Here is a 24,242-nt window from a genome sequence, read left to right as displayed (position 1 = left end):
GCAAAATTCATCCCACGGTGCTCCGACTGATTTATACGCACGATGTAGACCCAGTGAGGAAAAAAACCTTACTGCTCTACTCTAAGTCTTTGCTCATCCAGAATAACCCCACTTCTCCACCACAGTCAGGCTAACTCCCAGCATCTCCATACCTATATATACCTATATAGACACACACACACACATGTTGGAGAACCATAGGAAACTGCGATTTGGAATTCTCAGCCAGTCGACTGTGCACCCGTGCAGCATCTTAATACTTTCACATCGCGACCTTGCATTTGGCTCGTTTACATAAGCATTACGCATTTACATAATCATCAACAGCAGCTTGATGAATGCAGTGTGGAATCACTGCAGCGGATGCATGTAGAGGTAGTGTGGTCGGGAAAAGGGACGAGTAGCTGGTGACGCCATGCAAAAAAAATACAAATAAATTAAGAAAGAAAAAAAAAAGATGCGATGAGGAGGAGGAGCTACAGTTGCTAAAGCAGATTGAAAGTCTTTTTCTTCTTAAAGAGCTCCCCTCATCTCCTGAGTGCTGGCCATGTGGTGCAGAGAAGCAGCCATCTGCTCTGGAAAGATGAGGGCCAACAACGAGCAGTTTGGAGCTGCCTTTACAGTATAGAGAGATAGGAGTGTGTGCACGTGTGTGTGTTTCCTTGTGCGCACAGGTGAGAGAGGAAGTGGAGTGGCACAGGCAGAGGGAAAATAAAGACGTAGAGTGGGTTGCGAGGGTGATGTGGGAAATGCCTCCCTGCGTGGTTCTAACTGATTGAGTAATTGCAGGAAACTCTAAAGGAAGGAAAAGGGATGCGTTTTTAATTCTGCTTCTTAGATATGGCGGCACAGCTAGCCAAGCAGGGTATCTCGCATAATTTGGCTGCGAGTCATTGGCTGATGAATGTCTTCGTTCCTCCAGTCTAACGCGCTAATGAATTTATTAATAGACAGAAAAGCAACTGGAGACTTCACCAGTTCATTCAGAGAGGCAGCGTGTTCTGAACACAGTGTCGGTTCTAGCTGCTCGCGTGGGCAACACTGCAAATATTTCAGATGATTTATTGACAGCCAAGGGTGTACAAACAAAGTGGGTTTTGTTTAATATTAAAAATGATTGTTGCCTTAAACTATAGAATAGTTGGCAAAAAAAATGCTCCATTACAGAGCAGAAAGCCGATGAACAAAGCGAGGCTTTTTGTTCGGCTGTGAGCTCGGTAATCGTCGTTGTCAGGAATAATCCTCTGCATGATCTCACCTCTAACGACTGCTGTTGTTACAGGGAAGCATAGATTATCATTTGCCTCACACTTTGAACTCCTCGTATGTGCAGTTGTGGGAGTATCAGAGACCCTCCTGTCTCAGGGAGTTGTGTACGTGTAGTAGAAATGCTTAGAAATTGAGATTTGTTATTAAATAATATTTCCTAATGACATCTATAACATCTTTGCTGTTAGTGTTTTTCATTTCGCAGTAACTCTGGAGGAAAAGGTTACGGGCTTTTTGCCTGTCGATTCTGGATTTATGTAGCTTCATCTTTACGGTTTATTAGACCGCTTCCTCAAAGGAGCGCGCTCTCTTGTCAGACTTTAACGTCTTTTCGATGACAGGATGTGGTCAACAAAAAGTAAAATAGCTTTTGTAGTTTTCTACTCCAGTTTTCTAACTGTGCAAAAGTCTTGAGCCACATATTTTCATCCATGGAAATGCAGAATACAAGGCGAAGGACGGAAGTCAGTATTTGGTATGCCCAACTTTATTCTTTACCACAGCTGGAACTCTCTCATGCAGCTTTCTTGTCTTTTCTTTAAGTAGAACTCAGGATTAGTTCTCCAGGCTTCTTGAAGGACATTCAAAGCTGTTCTATTCTATGACCCCACACTGCTTCACTAATGTTGAGGCCAATCGATGACTGATGGCGTTCCACACTGATGGTTTTTTATTGAAGCCGTCGCCAATCAGATGCTTTCCTACGGAGCCCCGCAGGGGACATGGGGAAAAAAAAAATTAAGACGGACTTTTGCGAGATCTCGCAAAAGTTTTAGCCGCATTCTTCGAAGCCGACCGGGAGGTCGAGGCACGATGTGCCGGGAGAGCGGTGTTCCTCCCGGCTGTAGTAGGTCTCGACCTCCCGTTAGCTTCGAGATGGTGGGTGTCAGATCTCCGAAAACGTCGGAGCACTTTTGCAAATATGTGATGTCTTGTAAACCGAGCAGATATCTGACGTTTACACAACTACATTCACGCCTCAAAATATCTTAAAAGTGTATTTTGTGACCCAGAAAGAGTAATATTACAACTAAGTAGCTGCCGCCATTGTTGGAATTCAACTTTTGCGAGATCTCGCAAAAGTCCGTCTTAATTTTCTCCCATGTCCCCTGCGGGGCTCCGTACTTTCCAGGTGGCATGATGGAGTGAACTCTGATGATAGTTTTTCTGTAGACCCGCGCTATTGTATCTCCCTCCTGACCTCCTCCAGACATACTGATGATGATTTAAACCACAAATTTAGATTCATCATTAAATAAGACCAGTTACTGCTGATTTTGAGTCCAGCTTCTCAGTTTCCACCATTCCACTGACACCGTTTCCAATGAGCAGATGGATCAACTGAAGGACCGGAGGCATCTCTCAGGTCCTTCATCTCTCTTAAGAACATGACTTTCAGATACTGAAAGCAGCAGATGCAGTTTTTTCAGCCCTGCTACGTCTTCCTTTGTCCTCCATTTGCCCATTTTCCTCATTTTTAAGGACAAACTGCACACCATGCTGAGATGTGAGCTTTTAGCTAATACCTCTTTGGGAATGACGTTGTTGCTGCAAATTCCAATTTTATCTTTAGGAATTTTGGTAGATTCAGCTGCAGAAATGGGAAAGAATGACCCGTTTTTATGAGTGACTAATATTAAAGTCCCTAAAAATACAGTTTCACACTGGTTCTTTAATAAGTTATCTGTTATGTGACACAACACTGGTTCATCCCTCGAGTTCGGTGTGTTTTTATGCTTGAATAATTTGTAGGTCAGTGTTAAAGGGCTCAATAATCAAGACTGCAACTTAACTATCGCTCAAGACCTTCAAAATTACAAGTAAGTCTGACTCAGACTTGGAAGCAAAATCTAAAGCAAACAGGGGTGGCTCAGGACTTTTACAGTTTACTGTAAGTGAAGGATCATAAACACCGTGAGTGTTCCTCTGACCTTGATTTTAACGCATGTGTCTTCTGCTTTCAGCGTAGATAAAACAGCACACATTGCATTTTCTCTGCAGAGCCCAGAGCACTGAGACAAAACAGGCATCTTGAGGTGAGACCTAATCACAGACTCCCTCCTTAGTCTTCCTCTCCCTTCTTGCTTTCTTCATTATCTCCTTTCCGTGATTAGCTTACGGCTTGTTTGGCAATCATGAATTAAAATACTGATTGTAGTGTTTACATTTTAACCGCTAAGAACAACTGCGTGCTTGCTTTGAAATGCGAGGAGCAATTTGGCATAATTTTGGGAGGTGAGTGCGACATTTTACAATCGCCGGTAGCTCATTTAGGAGTTCGTCTGACGCGAATACAAAGAGCAAAACAGACGAGAATCCTTGTCAGCTTCATGTTGATAAGATAAAAACTGTCATATCATCGTGTTTGAATCGCAGATGACTTTTAGGTGCAAGACAAGTCAAATCTGGCTTGTGGTAAGACTGCAGTGAGGTAGTAGTAACACACGTATGCGGGTACACGAGGTGCACATTAAAGTCACACGCGAGCAGAAGAACTTTCAGCCGTGGGCCAGATATATGATGGTTGTGTCACACAGTTTCTCTCTAGAGACTGTTTGACTGCAGCTGAAGATTACCCACGATGTAACACACACACAGGCTCAGCATCAAAGAGTGAAATGCTTCAGAATCTCACCCGCACTGCATTTCTTTATGCCAAAAATCATCATTACAACAGCAGCTGCCACAGACAGACAATTAATGGCACAAAGTTAAAGAAGCTGCCTAATAGACGTTGACAAAACCTGTTTCTTTCTCTTTACAGCGATGACTCGGCAGGTGGTAACTGTTGTTAAAGGCTGGAATTTCGAAACTGTCAAAATATTGTCTGGATGTTAAAGGGAAAACATCCCAGTCTGCTGCTTTGAAGATGCAGTCTCACATCGTCTGTTTTAATCATTAGTGACTGCAAAAAATAAGACAGACGTTATTAATTCAGCCACTAGTAATTTACATACGCATCATGTTCTTCAAAGTGGTATTCTGCTGTGTAAGAAGCTAAAGGGGACCTATTATGCTTATTTCCACTTGCATGTTTTTCATTCTTGAACTGCACAAGAGCTCACAGCTCTTATATGTTGCAGCCTCTCAGTTCATCCACTGTCGTTGCTTCCTCAGCCTGTGGGCCACCTTTTCTCTGATTGGCTCTCCTCAGTAGACAGAAGGTCTGACCACATTAGGGCCGTCACCTCTCACTGACATCATACACAGACAGGAGTACAAACACCTGTCTGAAACAAGGTGTTTAGAGCAGTCTGAAGCTTTTGGCTCGCAGGAATTACTGGCACAGCCGCTGACCTCATTATTTGAAAACCAGAGAGAAGTCCAGGTCTGCGTTCTGATTACACGACACAACAAACACACTGTGCTCAGGCACCACAGGCATTCTTTGTTTTCTCTCCGACATTGTTCAAATACTACGGAGCGAGTGAGCCGAAGCCTGGTTAATCACGACTCGGCCGAGCCCGGATAAACTCGCTTGGGTGGAGATGCTGTAGGTGACAAGTTGGAGTTGTGCGAAGCTGAAATTGAAAACGATCCATCAGGCTTCATGTCTGGCAGCTCTTTTGGTTTCTAATCAGGGGAGGAAAGGTACAGTAAGGCACCTGACGAGATAAATGCAAATATATGTTCAATGCAAAATCGTTACCGTGCAAAATCCAATTACAAGTTCAGACATTTAAGTATTGACTGATCTCAGAGGCTTCTGTTCGAACCATAAAATTAGTCTTAGTAATGCTGACATTATTATTTGTTTGCTTTCTCAAACTTTGAGCTTGACAATTTTTTGTGATAACAGTGACGGGCTCCATAAAATGCCTCAAACACATAGACGTATGCTCCAGATGCGTACCAGATGTCACCAAGCACATGCAAAACACCTATATCCCGCCACCATCCATCATCCTCACTCCCTCAGAAAGATTCACCAACCAGCCAGCCTCGTCTCATCTAATGAAGAAACGGCACATGGAATTCCATTACCCACTTGAGTTTTCCCCTCATGCTAATTCACTGGGAGAAAAGGTGCGACTGCTGGATAATTGAAAACCCCAGTGCAGGCACTCAGTCACAAGATGCCGACCGGGATGAGTGGCAATGGATGGTAAATGCACCAGAGTGGTGTGTGCTTTTGCAATATACACGTGCATGTGCAAATACATACAGAGTTTATTGATTTCATGCAGGAGAACAGTCCATTCAGTTTTACACACTTCGCACATCCATCAGGTTTGTGTTTCTGTGTCTAACAGTGTCTCGTTGCCTCCTTCCGTCTCCTTGTGACAGAGCTAACGTAAGATGTTGGATGTGTACCTGTGTGCATCAGCGCGTATAGGGCCAGCAATGTATCGCTTCTATCAAGTTACTCTTGGCCCGGCAAGGAAAGATAGATATTATCTTGGTTACGGTTCACGGCCTCTGATAACATTACAGCTCCTTATTTTACTTTGTATTCCACCATTTGATTCCCTCCACGGAAATAAAGAACAGAGAAAATATACCTCGCAGCTGTTTTCACATCTATTTGCTTGGAGTACACGCAGTCAGCATTATGGTAACCTTGTTGGTAAATAAGTATTTTTATGAGGCTGAACAGCAGAGTCATTTTTATCTCCACTGCGTTATTGTTATTCATATTTTCCAGGAGATGCAGCACATTGTTTTAGCTCGTGGCTGCTGCCTAAACGCACAGCAAAAACATTATTACGAGAATAATGCTGACTTTCACTTGTATCCTATGAAGTCAACATATGACACCAGATTATTAACATTGGGTGAATATTTTGGGTGCTCGCACCTGAAGATAGCTTGCATGCTTGCTAGCAGATAGCGTTTGGACAAGCTGTTGTGTATATATACAAAAAGAAGCTGGATTTTGAAGGAAATGAGGTATTTTGACACGATTATTTAAAATACAGGACGAGTGGCAGGCTTCTTTTGTGAACTCGTAGCAGAATTGTATGGATGATGCTGAGGCAACGCTGATGAAGCGCACAAAACAGAAGCTAGCTTTGTGTTGTTGATTTAACTTGTTAGGAGGCCAAATAGATTAGATGAATTACCTGAGCACTGTAGGCTTTATATGCACTTTATTTCCCATTATGTAGAGAGCACTAGCAGCTTCTTTTATACACTCACAGTCGGCTTTTGTTACCTCTGCTTTGGCCGTTTTCTAACGCCAACACCAGTCTGAATTTCCTTCAGCTGTTAGTCTCTTCCACGTCTTACCAGAACACTCGAATAGAGCGAGGTCATCATTAATCATTTCTGCAGCACCCGTTCTTTTATCACACTGCGCTGTATACTGTAGTGACTTGAGATGTACTATAATATCCCATTTAAGTAATGTAGTCAGTCTTTTACTTAGCTGAATGCACAAAAATGTTAACATCAAAATATACTATAAAACTGACGAGTCTTAGCTTATTTAAATAAATTGAAATATTGATACACTGTTACTAGCACATTCACTGTGGACACATTATGCACACCTAAAGGAGCTTCTCTGCCATAGTAACGCATGTCATGAAGCTGCTGGTGCTCAGTTTTTGTGCTGATGTTAAAGCTACTTGTTATTGAATAAATGTAGCCGAAACAAATGTATCCTGGAGCTTTAGCAGACTAGAAGATTATAAAATGTACGTAAGGTAAAAAAAAAAAAAAAAAATCCCCCAAATCGTCCCTAAACTGACTGGCTTGGATAAATCTAGTGCTCAGTAATACGAAGGTAACATGGGACCAGGTCAAGGCTGCAGGTTTTCAGCATGACATCAGCTTTTTGTGATTAGGTTAAATGCAGTTTCATTAAGTACAATGCACAGAATAAACTAAAGTCTTAAAGGTCATACAATTACACTTTGACTCTGTGTCCCTCAGTGAGACAGACAATAGTACAGAGCCATTTAATTAATTACTACCAACTGACAGCAGTGAACTCGGGGCACCGAGGGCTCCCGGGAGTCTGGGCCTCGAGGCTGCTTCACCTGCTTGCTAATCCAACCTCGTGTGCAGCGCTTACTAATGAAAAAAAACACATACGTAAGATTTTGTTGTGCGTTAAGAGAAGCGGAAAGCTGCCTACAGTGCTGCAGTGTGAATATGAATGGGCTGAAGTCACGCACGATTGCATATATTGCAAAGTACCAGGAAGTTGTTTTTTTTACATGGTTTTCTGTATATTTATCGAGGGACTAACCCTGAAAACTCAATATTGTACTGGCAGAAAATTACCAGGACTTTGATTTACTCTTGAGAGCTCTTTGCATTCGAGCTACAAGGTATCAAGTCGTACGTTAAAGTACTTTTTTGTGTCCTGATTTACAGTTACTTGCTCCGCCAGAAAAATATTTTCCCTGACATTCGTGAATTGACACAGAATAATCAAAGAACGAGGGTGGGAATGTGGTGCTTGCGGGTATTAATAATTAACAACATCAGCAGGCACCTTCACTGTGACTGAAAACACAGGAGAAAAGGATGCTCTGACACACTTAAATGCACATTACAAGGAAAGCCTTTTTGTGTCTTGTATTTTTTTTCCAAACAACACATGCATGGATACACCCAAACATATGTAACACGGGTGCTTGTACTCCTCCTTTCTCTCTTTCTGGCTCAGCACCCACATATTCACCTCGTGCCTCGCGTTCCGCTTTGGCCACGTACATGCAGAAACACGCACACATGTTTCCACAGGCTCCTTCAACAAATTTTCACACCACGGCACACTGACACTCCAAACATGATACGAAGGCTCTTCAGAGACATCTGCCTGTCAGTCATCCATGTCATCCAAAGGCACTTTTGGGAGAGCAGTTTATGTAGCAGACCTTCTGGTACACACACACAGACACACACCACATTTGGGAGAGCTACAGCAAGTAATAACTGCTGGGGTTAGACAAACAGGGCGCAGCATTATTACAATGTACCCATGTGGTCTGTGGCCTTAGCCCTGGCCTCAGCGATGTATATTTCATGGATTAAGATGAAAAATTCAATGAGCTACAACAAACTAGTGTGCCTGCCTCGGTCTTCTTTGCTCTGTGACAGCCAAAGCCCTGGGGTATGCTTGTATTTTCACAGCTTCATGGTAGGACATGAATTCCATTCGCACTGTGATGAAGAGACAGAAGAAGAGGGAGATGAAAGCGAGGTGGAGCCGAGTGTCGCGCGCATTCGAAAATGTAAAAAGCTGATACAGGAATCTGAATGAAAATAAAAACTAAAGAAACAGAAAAAGTGTGAGTAAAGAGGCAGAGTTTGGGAGAGAGAGCGATGTTGGGTATTTTAGAATTCAGAGCAGGATCAGAGACAAAGTTGGCTCAGATAGGTCTCGGCACACGAGCACATTGGCTGTGAATTCGGAATTACGTGTTGCCTTTCTCTCTCGCTCTGACGCCGCCGCACCACCACCACCACCCGTTTTCTCCCTCTTATCTCCCACTCCTCCTTATCTCTCTCGCCCTCCCTCTCTCTTTTTCTGCACTATTGTTTTCACACTGAAGGCTAGATCGAGTGCCGGTCATTCAGCTGGCTTCAATCCGACTGCAGTGTGAATAACAGCGTTCCTAAAGCTCCCGGTACAGGTTATACTGACTGAGGAGGTGGACAGAGTCCTTTCAGTGGCAGCCATTTTCATTTCAAAACCCTGTCCTCCTCACTAAACAACAATTTGTTATAGCAACAATATTTGAGAGTGTTCGTCCTGACACATTTTTGGGAAGATACCTTTGGTTTCTCACTCCTTCACTAAGCACTCGGTGTTAGATCTATCACAGGGCGCCTGTGGCTCAGGAGGTAAAATGGATCGTGCACCAATCCGGCGGTCGGTTGTTCGATCTCTGCCTCCTCAGGTCCACATCCTTGGGCGGGATACTCAACCCCTCACAAAGCGAAGCATCAATCACAGTGTTAATGCATATTTGTGTATATATGTGCTTAAGCCATAGAATAAAGTGCTGTATGAATGTGTCTGAATGGCTGAAGCATCTTCTTTATGTTGTTCCACTCAGCGGTGTCAAAGGTATCTTCCTACAGTTTCATCTGTATAACACTTAAACAAAATAGCCCGTTTAGAGACGTTTGTGGGCTATAAATAATTAGCATAGCCACTGAGTGTGCATGGTAGCAGTGCAAATCCTTCACATTCATTACATTAGAAAGTTCTTAGAAAGGCTGTTATTAAACATCGGTAAGCAAGAAGCAGGACGTGTGAAAAAGTGATTGATGAGCTGATAACAAAAATTTAGAAAAAAAAAAGACGGATATTTCCCTCAGATCAGCTGCTTGATGTGTGAAAAGGGCGACGGTCTGCTAACTGTATGTAAAAGATGGTCATAACCACCATGTTGTCACCCTGTAATAGCGTTGTGCTTTCCCTATTATGGGAACAACATGTTTGCTTGTTTGTGTTGTGTTGTGTGTCTGTATGTAGATGGTTGCAGTGTAGGATCTTCATAAACTGAAGTAAAGCTAGTGTTTGTTTCATCTTGGTGTTTTTAAACCGGACGTGAGGAGGGAGGTCTGAACCTGACCGAGACACTGAGGGATTGTAGCCGCGCCCCAGAGTGTAACCCGGTTTGTTGTCTGTTGACTCCATCATTTGGACTATATTTTACACATTGAACATCAGATTGTATTTAATTAGACTTGAAGCATAAGAATATGAGTAAAAATGTTTATTGTGGTCACAAATCCAGTGAGAAATATGAGAAGTTTCCTATTAGGCCTCTAAACTTTTTGTATCCCACCTCTGGATGTTGGTGAGAATGCTTCCTAACTGCAGCTTCACTTCTCAGTTCTGGCTCTATCTACCTTTTATACGCAGTCTACTAAGTCACAACATTTATCCTAAAAACAAATGAATTTAATTAGCTTCACTTTCTTATATGACACAGATGCTACAGTATCTGAGATCAGAGCGCGTCACTTCAGTCGGCAGCATCCTAATTTCTTCTGTTTATCCAGCTGCAGATGCAACGCTATGCGTACTTGAACGCTGAGCGGGGATATCTTCTGACGAACACCTAATGAAAGATCAGAGGGATTTGGAGTCGACCGGGGTGTCTCTCACGCACAAGGCTAGGAGCCGTGTCAGCTCCAAAGACACTCCTAAATCCTCCCGCGAGGCTCGGCATTACCCCGTTACAGCCACTTTCTGCTCCCCCGCCGTCTCTCACCTGAGCCGTCACAGGACAAAGAGTCAGACAGAGAGTCAGAGATGGAGGGAGAAGGAGCGAGTAAAACGAAATAAAAGAAAGGGATTCACATTTAGGCAAATTGACTCTTTCGGATTATTGACGAGCAGGAGGGATGATGAATTGCAGGCCAGCTCAAGTGATAAACGTCAACATTAGAAAATAAATCTAGCGGAAAGAAGGCGAGAAGAAAAAAAAGTCTTCTGCCTTCCGTATCAGCAGCAGCGTGGCAGATTGGCTGCCTCGCAAACACGCGCACGCTCACGTGCATCCACGTACGTGCACGCTGCAAATGTATTCATTGAGGATTAAGGACCTGCTGGTATCAAGAAAAAGCTGCATGAAGTTGTTTTTTTTCTCACTGATAAAAAATAGAGGGATCAAATTTGAGTGTGAAACTCACAGATGGAGTGAGAGTGAGTACCTGTGCATTTTAGAGCGTGCCAGTTTCTATTTATTTAATCCTGCCGTTATTGACTGTCGCCATGACAAAGCCCTATTGACAAGGTGACAAAAAAAGACTATCACTTTTTTTTAAGAAGGAAGGATCATCACTATACCAATCTATATGGATAAAAGATATTTCCTACTGGATGGCTCGTATACAGGATTATTATAAACACTGAATCACTGAAGGTTATAGAGTTTATGCCAGAGTCATATTGATCCTCAGATGTTCTGGGTAGGCAGCGAGGCACATGGCCAAGGACATGACAGGCAAGTCTTCCATCCTCACATCTCTTGTTCTGCTCTTGCATTGCCCTCAGCCATTTTCTCTGTCTCTTCATTGTGGTGAGAAAAAAAAGAATATTTTCTATTTTTAGCCTCAGCTCCACTTCTGCAAAGCCCTCTGTCTACGTCCCAGCACACACACACACACACGGACAAAGAACGTTTCCTGTCAGGTCAAAGTTTTCTTTGCAGAGGCCGTGGCCCCCAATTGAGTCCAGTCTGATTGGGTGTCCATTTCTGGTGATGACCTTTTTATCCTGATGCCTGGGGACTGTGGGATGTGCATGCGTGTCGACTGGTTTGGAGATTTTCTGGCTGGTTTGAAGTTTCTCACGAAGTTTTTTTTAAGGTTAGGGATCAGGGGTTAAATCAAAGAAAAACGAGAGGCAAAAAAATGCGCTGCAAAACTTTGAACTCGTTTTTAATCAATACGTGATCCTCATTGCATTCTGGTAGTTATTTTCTGGTAGAGTGCTCGAGTTTAATTTTCTGCTCTTTAAATCCAATATAAGCAACACACACACATGTGGTGGAAATATCGCAAAGTAATGTCTTGTTGTCTGAATTTGGTTAATCTTCTGGAGAATACAGATACTTTATTTTACATGGTTTTCTAATAATTAAAAAAACATGTATTGCTGTTTGTGATGTTTATCTTCAGGGTTCTTGGGAATATCTTTGCTCGTTATTATGCATTTTCAAATGAATGAGTTTTATCAATATCCAGGAAAAGCTCAGTTGGATGCCAAAGCTGTCAGTCTGTAGCTCTGCAGGTCGACTTTATGACTACAAAAGTCTAGAAAGTGTTTTAAATAAATAGTTTAATTTAAATTGATCCTTTTTTGTGCCATTTTCATGATTCTTCCAACTGAATTACAGTCATGTGAAAAAGAAGTATTTACAGTACACTGTGTGCTCCTGTGTGCACCCAGCTATCCACTAACTTGCAGACCCACATTTAGCAGCAATAACTTGATGTCCTTGTTTTCTGCATGACTGTATCAGCCTCACACATCATTAGGGATGGGTATCGAAAACCGGTTCTTGTTGAGAACCGGTTCCCACTGTTTCAATCCCTTGGAATAGTTTGCCATTTTTGCAAACGATTCCCTTATCGATTCCAGTCGCCCCGAATGACGTCACCACGTTGCGGAGCGTCATTTACCTGGCAGGAAACACGGCGCCTAAGCGGCTCAAACGCTCAAAAGTTTGATTATACTTTACGAGAACGGATGACAACAGGGCAACTTGCAATACTTGCAAAGTAGATATTTCATTTAAGGGAGGAAACACTGCGAATATGCAAAAGCGTTTGCTCACAAACACGCGATGACCATAAATGAATGTCGTGTTTTTAATTCTGCTCCGGACTCGTGACTCTAGCCCAGCAGCAGCGGTAACGTCCTCTCCCGTTAATGCGGCAGGTAAATAATCAACTAACAGTGCATATTATGTTAGCACGATCTGCCTTATTACAAACCTGCCATTACTGTGCATTTAGGTGACCATGATGAGAGACAGAGTCTGGCTCAGATGCTGGCAGTTCTCGCTGCAGTCTGCCGGTAGCGTCTCCTTTCAGGCCGGGATAGACGAACGTCACCGAGCAGAGACTCAGTTTGTGGTCAAAGGTTTGCACCCGTTTGCCACAGCAGATGATTTTCAGTCAGTGAATGTGTTTAATTGTAGGCAGGGACATTACTGGATATTCTTGTGTAATTGATACAGAATAGTTTATGTTATACTTTGTTATTGCTACAGAAGAATATTTATTTTATTATTTTACATTTACATTTTGTTTTCCTGGGGACCCTGTGACACCCATTGAAGAGCCGCAGGCTGGATCTCTTAAGATCTCACTGCTGGGTTTGTAAGGCCATGTTACTCCTAAATTTCTATCTTGTTCAAAGAGAAGATATAAAACAAAGTTCTAAGCTACTCGACCTTAGTGTTCTCCTTTTTTAAAAAGAATCGATAAAGAATCGAATCGTTAAACAGAATCGAAAATGGAATCGGAATCGTGAAAATCTTATCGATACCCATCCCTACACATCATTGTGGAGGAATTTTAGGCCACTGATCTTTACAACATTGCATCAGTTTATCGAGTTTTCCAGGCATTCGTTGATGCACAGCTTTGACCAGCACGGCTGAGGTCTGGACTTTGACTGGGCCGGTGCATCACCTCGATTCTTTTCTTTTTCAGCCATTCTGTTGTAAATTGGGCTCATCGTCCTTCTGCATGACCCAGTTTCAGCCAAACTTTAGCTGATTGACGGATGTCTTCATATTTGATTCATGGTAGACTTGATGACTGCAAAGTGTGCAGATCCTGTTGCTGCAAAATAAGCCCAACTCATTATCCCTCCACCACCATGCTTGATGAGAACACTGGTCCAAAAGGTTTGCGGCTTGTTCAGATGTAGCTTTACAAACCTAAGCTGTGTTGTCATGTTGGCTTTAGAAAGAAGAGGATTTCTACTGTAATGAACTGTAACACTAACATGCTGAGGTCTATCTGAAATGTAGGTCTTTGGTTTTCTGCAGTTTCTGGTATCAGACAAACTCAGAAAAGCAGAGAATAAAGTTACTTTTTCTTCACTTATGTGCTGTTATGTCGCAGATTTATTGTTTAATTAAAACTGCCAACTGTTTATGAGCATCATATCAAGATATTATCTGTTATAAATTTGCAAATGTTCCATATTTATCAGGAATGCATTAACTGGGAAATTTTCTAAACAGGTGTTTACACTGATGAAACAAAAGAACAGTAAGTCCTCCAGCTCTTTATCTGTGAACGCACATTCAATTATTCAAAGCCGATTCAAAACTGATGGGACACAATAGATAAACATGACCCACCGGCATGTCATTGGCCTTATTTACTGACAAATAACACAAAAAGTATATTTTGGCCATTACGATGCTTGGCAGATAAACTAGTCTTTATGAAAACAAATGAATCAGGTGGTTATCGCTTTGAGCTGTTTGCACACAGCCAGACAAGTTTTCTCCATTTATTTATTTCATTTCATTAAAAACAAAAAAGGACCGAGAGCACTTGTGTGTGGCGTGCGCAGTATCAGAACACCCTCTCATATTACCAAAGTTTCTTCTCTAGAAACGTCCTTGGAGATCTTTTTAAGAGGAACTGAAAGTACAACTGGATATTTTGTGAGTGCATTTAATGAGAGCGTGATTCATCCTGAGGGGCTTTTGCAGTGAAGTGGCCATTTGCAAAGCAGCAGCGCACAATGAAAAGATGCTATTAGTTACATCAGGATTCAGTGTTTTTTGTGCTTCACCTGCATCTACCGTGGCTTAAAAGTCAAGATGTCTCAGCCTGTGCTGCGTTTGACTGGTTTATGGAAGTCGAACGCTAACCATGCGCACTAGAAATACATAAAGAAGATTAAGTTAGATTGCGGTGATCACATATGAAGTAAAAAATATGCACAAAGCTCACCAAGCAGGATTTAAAAAAACAAAATTGTGAAATTAGTGTCCGCGCACCCTGCAGTCATGCCCGGTGCGAGATCTAAGGCTGTGGTCGTGACAGTATGAGTCAGCACAAAGATGGCCGATGTGAAGCGCAGCTTTCTTGACCCCCTCTGATCCTCCTGCTCTGAGTTTCACAAGATCCCTTTGATTGAGTTGGTTTGAAGGCTGAAGAGCACATGCTTAATTCATTCTTCCCACATTATCTTTAATTCATTCACATCTTGTGAGAACATGGCAGGCAGGCCAAAGAAGAGAAAGGGAAGACATGCTTGCCCCGACTTTGATGGTTTAACCAGCTCATTCGCTTCACACAGAACTGCTTTATTCATCATATTCTCCTCTCCCCGTGATAAGACACATTGTCTTTGATAAAGGGATGTGCTTGTCACACACGTGATGTAATTGCACACAATTTAGGACCAAAAAAAATCCGTATGTGGCTGTTGTTGAGTTGCCCTAACCTGCACGTGTGTTGGCTGTTTCCCAGCAGGCTTCTGCCTGGACGGCAATTAATGTCATTTGGACTGAAGAGGGACCTCGTGACTCATTACATATGCCTTATGCTCAGAAAAGCCTCCGAGGGGCTTCTCCTCTTGTGTAGCAATGCTGCCTCTTGGGGGATGGCACAAGTTGGATAACACTCTAATTATAAAATTCACTATGAAAAATGTCTTGTGCAGTGCTGGCAGGGAGGAGATTAAACCCTGTTTTGGCTTCAGTTTACTTTAACTTCTAGTGCCTACAGACTGCTTAGCTGCTCGCGTGGATTCTGTTGGGTTTTGCCATTTGTGCAAATATTGTCTCGACGCCGGCAGTGCAAGTTTTTGAAGTTTTATTTCCTGAACGGCTGCATGTTAGCCACGTTATTGTGGAGGACTACAATAGGCCTAAGTTAAAAACAACTTGCCTTGCATTTCATTGTCAGCTGCAGGAGGAAAAACAAAGAGTTTTAACAGTGACTGGTGCATTTTTATTTTTGGCATTGCAGCGAGCATTATCGGACATTATTTAGCTGTCAGGAAAAGCTCGAAGGAAGGCGTGAAACACATCATGTGCATTTTTATGCTATAACCTGTGTCAACAGTTCTCACCGAACGGACAGGAAGGCCCATCTGTGCCTCGCATGGCTGATTCTGGTGGGCCTCCCCTCTTGACTACTGTAACCTGTTCACAGTCCTGGCTCAGTGGAGCGTGCACTGACAAATAGCAGGAGGGAAAGGTTGGCAGAATGAGATAGAGGACAGAGACGGTGAAGGCGAGGAAATGTTGACGGGGAGAGAGAGGAAGAGGGAAGGGCTGGAGGTATGGACAGAGAGAGAAAGAGAGGGAAAACACGCGTAGATAGAGGAAGAGCGAGTCGGTGCAGTGTGTCTAATCTCCCTCCAGGAGCGACAGTGTAAGGACACCTATGACAGATAAACTTACCCGACAGCGAGCCCAAAATGACAGACACCCACTGGGACAGTCTAGGCTCCAGAATCTTCACAGCATCTAACAGAGGGAAGGAGGCAGCACCTGGTTTTCATTCAGCACCGGTGGGAGAGGCAGAAGAAGGTGGAGGCTGGGTGGTTTTGTTAGTAGGGCGATGTAGCAGGGAGGTAAAAGGGAAAGAGTGAGTAGAGCCGTGTTTGCTCTGGTGTGCTGAACACAAATGGGGACGAGAGTAGCAGCAGGTAGTTTTGTTTTCTTTGCTCAGTCTCCTCCTTTCACTCCGCTGCAGAGATGTTAAAGTAAAAGCTCGACTAGACACGTGAACTATTTGTCACCAGTTCTTTTTGGATTTGGACTGAAATTGCACTAATCCGATTCAGATTTTGTTGGCTTGCTGTCTCTGCAGTTGTACAAAATGTACCACACATCTCATTATTTGGAGCTTTCAAAGAACACGGACGTTTGAAGATAAATTACACCATAAGAAAAAGTTTCTGACCTTGCGTTTCCACATATGAATTTGGGGCCAGAATAAACCAGAGTAGTGTTCAAGTTGCGGTGGGTCTACTTTATCACCTAGTGCTCGCAAGCTTGTTCGACCTGCTGGTGATCATCTACTGTAATACCTTCTTGCTGTTGCTTTGGTTACTAGCTTTTCACAGTGACCTATAGTTTGTGTAAAAGCTGATAGTAAATGGTAAAACTCAACTTGCCAAGTTGTAGTCAAAGTGTAAAAGGTGTGACACAAACCAAAAATGAAGAACATTCACAGTCAAAGTTGACGCTTTTGAAATCCCTGCTTGCAGCTACAGTAAGAGATGGTTTTTACTTTAACCTCTTAGGACAGGGGTGTCGAACTCCAGGCCTCGAGGGCCGGTGTCCTGCAGGTTTTAGATCTCACCCTGGGTCAACACACCTGAACACATCTAAAACCTGCAGGACACCGGCCCTCGAGGCCTGGAGTTCGACACCTGTGTCCTAGGACCTCACGTCCACACATATGGACATCACATTTTGGGTTGCCAAGACCAAAATACTAAATTTTACTCTACACGGGCCTGATATCCATTCGAGTCGATGCAAAATTAGAGTCGCTCCGTTTTGAAGTCAGCTTCAAGTGGCCGTTTGCAGAAGTGTTTGCAGAACTGTAGTTTTTGCCACCTCAGCAGTTGCTTTCGCTCAGGACATCTTCAGTATTAAGTCAGTGTTCCTGGAAACTTCTGAACAGTCACGCTGGCAGATGCTCGAGGGTTTTAGTGAGCGCGTGTGCGACTTTTTCTTTTTTTTGTTCGCGTGACCGGGTGATGATTCTCCTGCAGTCGTCTTTGAGAGCACCAGCACAGGCCGACCTGGGACAGACCCTGAGAGCCGCTGTGACATTTGAAAACGACCTCCCGCTGTCTTGCAAGATAGACAATATATTTGTCACTTTTCCCCGGCTCACTATTTTCTGCCCTCTTTGCAAACCTGTATGTAGTTATCTCCAAACGGAAAAAGACAAAGATGTATATGTGTGCCAACATATCTAGCTATAAGTGTTTGTCTCTCTCTGACCTTTTCATGTTGCTACAGTGTGGATAAAGCATTTAGCCTCACATCATTTACGTCTGTTGGAATGCCCTCTGCGGATACAGTCTTCCAATCTCCTAAAATAAGAATCCCAGAAAAAGGATGAAGAACAGCTTCTGTGGTTGTGCACTTTGATGTTCTTACAGCACCCGTGCAAGGCTCCCAACATGGAAGAAGTCACCTGCATAATCAATCATTTGGATCCCCTGATTACCTCTAATGGTGTTTCTCTGAATTATATTGGCATCTCCTCGTATTCCAATCACCTAGATTTCATGGCTGCTCTCTGCAGGCAGCCCTGTTAATTGTGAGAGAGGAGAGCCGCAATAAACGCTATCTGCTGAGCCTTTGATATGCACTTATCTTTTAGCAGTTTCATATTATGGGAAAGAAAATTGCCTTTAAAAAATGATTGGTGCTTTATTGCTTTTGGGCCAATTAATTTCATGAAAAATAATGCCTTTTTGAAATAGTGAGGAAAAAATAATTATGGAGAATAATTGACAAGGAAGGACAAATACAGAGGGAGGACGTAAGCAGACGTGAATGCAAATGTAGCATTATTTTGCAGTTAATAAGTCATACTTGGTGATCTTTCTCAGAACGGGGGAGAGGGCTTTGACGACAGCTTGGCCTGAAAGTGTCCAAAGCATTCAAGAAGTAGGGCACTTGCCTCAACGTTCCTTGAAGTGGGAGAGACAGACCGACCTAGATTTCCTCCTGTTTATTCAGCCATTTTAGGTGCTGGCTATTCACGTCTCCATTTCAGCGCTCCCTCTTCTCTAGCGCCCCGTGCTCCTCAACGCGACTGCTTATCTTTTCTTGATTGGTCACTTTTATGTCTTACCTGCCCTCTTTGCCCTCTGTTTATATCGCCTCACAGTCTCAAAAGTAACTCTAAATGCCACCGACACGTTTCGACAGCTGCTGAGATACCGCATGCTGTTTTCCAGCAGGGGGTCTCATTGTTTGACTCATCTCTCCAAAGCTGTGGTGTGACCCAGCCCTAAATTTCACAGAAAACAATCCAATTTTTCCAATCTTGCATTCATCCGCAGCTGATAAGTTAAATGCAAGTCCTCCCCATAACGCAGAAAAAAAAAGTCGAACAATTGGTGAGACAATTGCTTCAGAAAGCACATCTTTAATCAATCATCAGTGCTCATCATCTCTTTATGCAGTCCAAGAAGTTTGGTGCAGTTCTGCTTGATTTAACACAGCTCTAATGCACCGGATGTGGTCATGAATTAGAGATGAATAAATGCTAAGTGAAATTTGGACTGTAGACCAATATCAAGCTGATATGACAGCCATGCACACAGAGATGGCATATGTTGCCCAGTGTGGCTTCTGAACCATCACCACAGGAGAGTTTAGACTCTGCTGCGGTGTGCCCGTTCAACTATACAGCCATACATTAGATTAGATCTGTCAGGGGCTGCTGTGTGGAGTGTACAGCAAGAGGCCTTTGACTGGTTGTCATCAGCGCTTTAGCAGAACCACCTTTGAGTTCGGACTATCTGCAACAACCCGTACACCTCTGTTTACCCATATTTTATGTCTGCAGTGAGCTCGGTGCAGGTTTCATTTCCTAGTTTATAAATTTGTTTGATAACTCGTTCACGCATCGCTGCTTTGGTGCTTCGCTTGAAAAACATCACATCCTATTAATCTCTTAATTTATATATGCTGCACAGTGTATACCTACCAAGAGCCAGGTTCATGCAAGACTTAGAGGAGAGGTCATATCATTAAGTGCACTTTTAATGCCAAGTAAAAAGATAGAAATACTGCATGCTATCATGCTTCACTGTAAACTTCCTCACGTATTAATTCTCAGTGAATGTAATCTTGGAACTGCCTTAGAGGCATTCGTGAAGACATAATAACATGCAGGGCTCAAAAACACGCGAAACCACAGACTGTATGTAAAAGATGGTTTGAAGTTGCGTGAACCTGCATTCTTTACAGTCACCAGCAGGGGGCTCCAGACTCAAAACAAACCAGAAGTTTGTGAGAAAATGACACCGCTTTTCACTCGATTTATGACGTTATACATGATTCCTGACGAGTTTATGATCTCAGTCTTCAAACAACATCATGTTCATTTTTTACAATTGTGGTCACATGAGAGAAAAGAAGGCACTAAAGCAAAGTATTTGTTTTATTTGTTTTTCATGATGTTGTATCTATTCAACAACAAACTTTTCCAGCTTATATTGACGTTTATTGCTCAAGAGTTGTCCACCACACTGAACATGATACAACCACTGGTAGCTAGGGGAAAATGTGTATTGTCTGAGTGGTTAGCAGTGATTTTGCTGGCTGTTGCTGGTAAATGCAGTTGCAAAGAAGACGCTACACCAAAACCTCCTAGTGATGGCTTTGGTTGCTAGCAGATTGTCAATCCAACCTGTATTTTTTTTCACATTTCTCTGCAAATAGTAGATAGCTACTAGCCGAGTGGTAGTAAAAAGGAAAGTTACAGTTCACCTTCAAAGTATCCAACAAGTTCAAAGAGGTGCAGCTTTTACTTTGAAGGTGAACCGTCTGGTTTGTGTCTCACTTCTCATAGTTTTACTACAGCTCTGAGAGTCGTTGGACAGTGTTTATAGAGTCTATCACTTCTATTCAAACTATGACTGCAACATTAAATCCAATAACCTAAGCAATCACAAGGCTTCCAGTTGGGAAATGCACGTGTTTCCCTAGCGACAGGTGGTTTCCAAGTGGGTCAGTGTCTATAGGCCTATACACCTGGGGCTTTTTCAAAGGAGTTGCCATAAACCACCAGCAACAACACCCAACCAATCAAGAAATACTCAATTTTCCCTCATGACCAGTGGTTGCTAGTCTCTAGGCCTGTGTGCCTGGGGTTGTAATCACTTGATCCTGCGTAGTCACCATAATTAGCATATGTCCAAAATGGCACAAAATTAACATGATCTAGTTAATGGTTACTTATCTTAAAAACTACATATACAGACTGTGGCACATCCTGTCATCAAGATAAAACAATAAAGTTGCCTCAGCAACACATTTGAAATCACAATCCTTTTTAGATTAGATCAAAGGGCTGTAGGATGAGGTGCCCTACAATAGCAGATCATAAAATGCTGTACAAATTACACACCGATTGACTCTCTGTGAAAAGCACCCTGACTCTGACCTTAACCTAAATCCTAACCCTTTGACTTTAAGGCTTGGGATGGCGTGCAAAAATCTAAAGCTGCACCTTATTTATACGCAATCCAGCAACATCCAATCAGCCAAAGAGTAACACTGTTAGATGGCAAACAGCAGCTATTGCAGAAGCATTGTTTTTGCACAGATTTCACAAGCTCCGCTAATTTATCTCCATTATAACAGTGTTTATACCAACTGGAGATATACTTTATCTTCGTACTAAATCATAATCTCTCCAAGTTGAAGCAATTACGCTGCAAATGGTGTGAATTTAAACAGCGGCAATCGGTGTCTTATGCGCTTAGTGGGAGGGAGCGACCCACGAATTGATATTATCACAGAGAGACTTGGTGGATTTGAAGCTAAATGAATCTCAAATCAAAACCAAATGAGTCTCCTCTTCAGCAGACTCTCAAAAACAGAGAAATTGAAAGAAGAAAAAAATGAGTGTGGTTGGACCGGGATGCCTAATGCGCTCTATTCTCAGTTAATCATTTTTCTCCACCTCACCTCATAGCCTCTCTTCTTGTGTGCTTTTCTTTTTCTAGACATTCACTTTCATGCTGCGCGTCTTTTCTCCCCTCTTTCTGTTTTTTCGTTCCCCCCTCTGCCTTCATCCCTGACACCTCAGCAGGCGAGGTGGAGGATAGAGTCTTGATCCCAGGCAGGTTACCCTTGGCAACAGACCACCCACCCCTCTGGTAGTCGCACGTTCAGGGCAACCCAGCTAGCGCCAGTGTTGGTATCTGTCCCCCCCTCCCTGCCCACCAACCCAACCTGCAGAGATCAGAGGAGGCAATTTCTTATTTTTTTCTGTGTCATCATCTCCTGTAATTTAGGAACAAACACCCCTCCTTTGTTTTCCTTCACTTCAGCCTTCACAATCTAGCCCAGACGCCGCCAGCGAGGGATCAGAACACCGTCTACTGTAGATGCCAGCCATTAGCATTAGCATTTTTAACACCTGTTCCAGCGCACGGGGGCGTTAGCACTTCTAATTTTAATGCATCTCGCAAAGACAACATTGGGCAAACAAGGGCTGTGACAAAATTTTAAAAAACAACCATCTGTGTGTGTGTGTGTGTGTGTGTGTGTGTGTGTGTGTGTGTGTGTGTGTGTGTGCAGGCATACAAGAGTGTGTGAGTTCACGTGCACACTCTTGTGTTTACATTCATCAGTCTGTCTGTTTGTGCCTGGAAGTGCGTGCCCAGAATAGTATGTTTGTATAAACAGATGGATGAGAAGCTGTGCCTCTCTCTATCCCCGTCTCTTTGTCGTCCCCCAACACACACACTCACACACACTCTCACACACTCAATGAACTGCAGTCCAGGCTTTGCTCAGCAGTCAGAGACATGCTACCACAACATGGGACAGAGAGCAAGCGTCTCCGTCCTGTTATATACGATATATGAGCGTCTGTGTAATAATAAGCCTCCCCCTCAGTCTCGCATTTGTCTGTCTTGCTCCAATAATCGGCGTCCTTTTTGTTAATTGGGACTGCAGCTATCTAAAATAGCTTCTGCCCCCCCCCAAAACACACACACACACTTTTTCTTTGTCACAGTTGTGGTTTTGTTTTTGCATATTACCCGAGACATGGGAAGGAGAGCGTGCAAAATACGGAGAGCAGCTCTTCAAACAAGCTAAAATCTTTTGTGTGTCTATTCAAATAATTTCAGCCCGTGACTCTTTACCAAGCAGCTGCAGCGATGCATGCGATTGTGACTCAAGGTATTCTCTGTGGGGAAAACACAAAGGTCAAAGATAAAGTTTGCCTGTGATTTTTTTCCCCCCCGTTTTAGTCTGGTATGTCTGTTATCTCGTTTTTGTTTCGACTTAAACGCTCAGCCTGTTTCTGTCTGAGAAAATGGAGCGGGTAGGCATTTTGTGAATACATTAGAAAGTCGTTCAGTTTGGAAAAATGAGGGGAGGAAAAAATGTAGGGTAAATTGTGTGACCGCTTGATTTATTGTATGCTACTTTCACTCTGGGGCTACCAAATTGAAAGTGCTCAAATTCAGCAGCACATTAAATTAAATATCTGCCGAACAGATTCTAATTTGATCACCAAGCTGTTTCAATTTCATTAGCCTAGTCCCTAATGGACTTTCACAGCATATTATTCCATCTAGCACAAATCCCATTCATTGACTTTTTTCTCCTTCTTTTAAATAAGCCCGTGGTGTACAGGGACCACGTGGCCCCACATGTGCAGTGTGAGGTCATATGAAACCTGCTTTTTCTGTTACGGACACTTGATCAGGTAACTTTGAACCCAAACTGAGTAAATCCGCAAGTAAGCTCCCGATTTATGTCCGGCGACTTCCTAACAGCTGCTGTAAAGCAGTCCAGGAAGTATATGAACACAACCGTGGTAGTGTTGAGACTCTGTGTTTGTGTGTGTTTGTGTAGGGCACCAAGGCCCATTGCTTTTGCTTACGGCCTGATTACATGTTGTTGAAGTCCAGCACGCGCTGCATCGTAATGGTCCGAATGAAGTAGTGCAGCAGCAGGTCAGGCAGATGAAAATTAATGGCAGAAGTTTTACTGTGTTTCTGTGGTTTAGCACGCTTTTAATTATGCAGTCTGCATTATAATAACGTGTGTGTGTGTGTTACTCTGACTATAAACAGAACAACACTCTTTCTCAGCTTTGCTCTCCATAGATGTAGTGCAGTGCAGTACTGTGCAAAAGTCTTGAAACACCTCTCGTTTCTATATATTTAGGTCTTTCGGCTACTTTTACATACGATCTCAGGTTTACATACAACCTCGTACCAGCACAATTTCAGAGGTTTGTTTGTATGTTTGGCACTTAACGCTGACCTAACGTTAAAAAAGAAGCCTAACCCAAGTGATGAACCACAGTTGTGTCTACATATAATAGACAACTTGGCAAAGAATCGATTTTCAATTTCCATCTTTTTCTTTATAAATCTATGATAAATGCCAAAAGATAAAACAGGCAAATTTGACAGACATGAAATGATTTTTTTTTTTTTACCACTGAGGTGATTCCCCAAAAAATATTAGCTGAAAATGTGGCATATCTCAGCATGATGTGCAGTGTGTCCTTGAATATTTAGAGGAAACAAGTGGAGGACAAAATAAAAAGCGTTAGGCCTAAAAAGCATGTGAAGCAGATAAAAAGCATCTGAAAGTCATTTCCTTAAGAAATAAAGTCCAGCAAAGACCTGATGCAGGAGCTGAGAGATGCACCTGACTCTTTAGTTTCTACTGTCTGCAGAACCGTCATCAGAAATGGTCTCAGTGGGAGGATGACTGTGGAAAGCGAGGAGAAAATGTTGAGGTGTGCCAAATTAGACAAGAACTGAAAATCAGTGGCTTCTT

The 24,242-nt window shown here is 42.8% G+C and overlaps 1 protein-coding gene across 5 annotated transcripts in view; it reads left to right on the top strand.

Moving 5' to 3' along the window:
* nrxn3b (neurexin 3b) overlaps positions 1-24,242 on the top strand; it is a 331,545-nt gene that overhangs the window by 234,020 nt on the left and 73,283 nt on the right. The window lies entirely within an intron of this gene.

The sequence above is a fragment of the Simochromis diagramma genome, unplaced genomic scaffold, assembly GCF_900408965.1.
Source record: "Simochromis diagramma unplaced genomic scaffold, fSimDia1.1 OVJJ01000802.1, whole genome shotgun sequence".
In the NCBI taxonomy this organism is placed as follows: domain Eukaryota; kingdom Metazoa; phylum Chordata; class Actinopteri; order Cichliformes; family Cichlidae; genus Simochromis; species Simochromis diagramma.
Note: the sequence above shows the minus strand (reverse complement) of the source record. Positions and strands in the feature narration are given on the sequence as shown.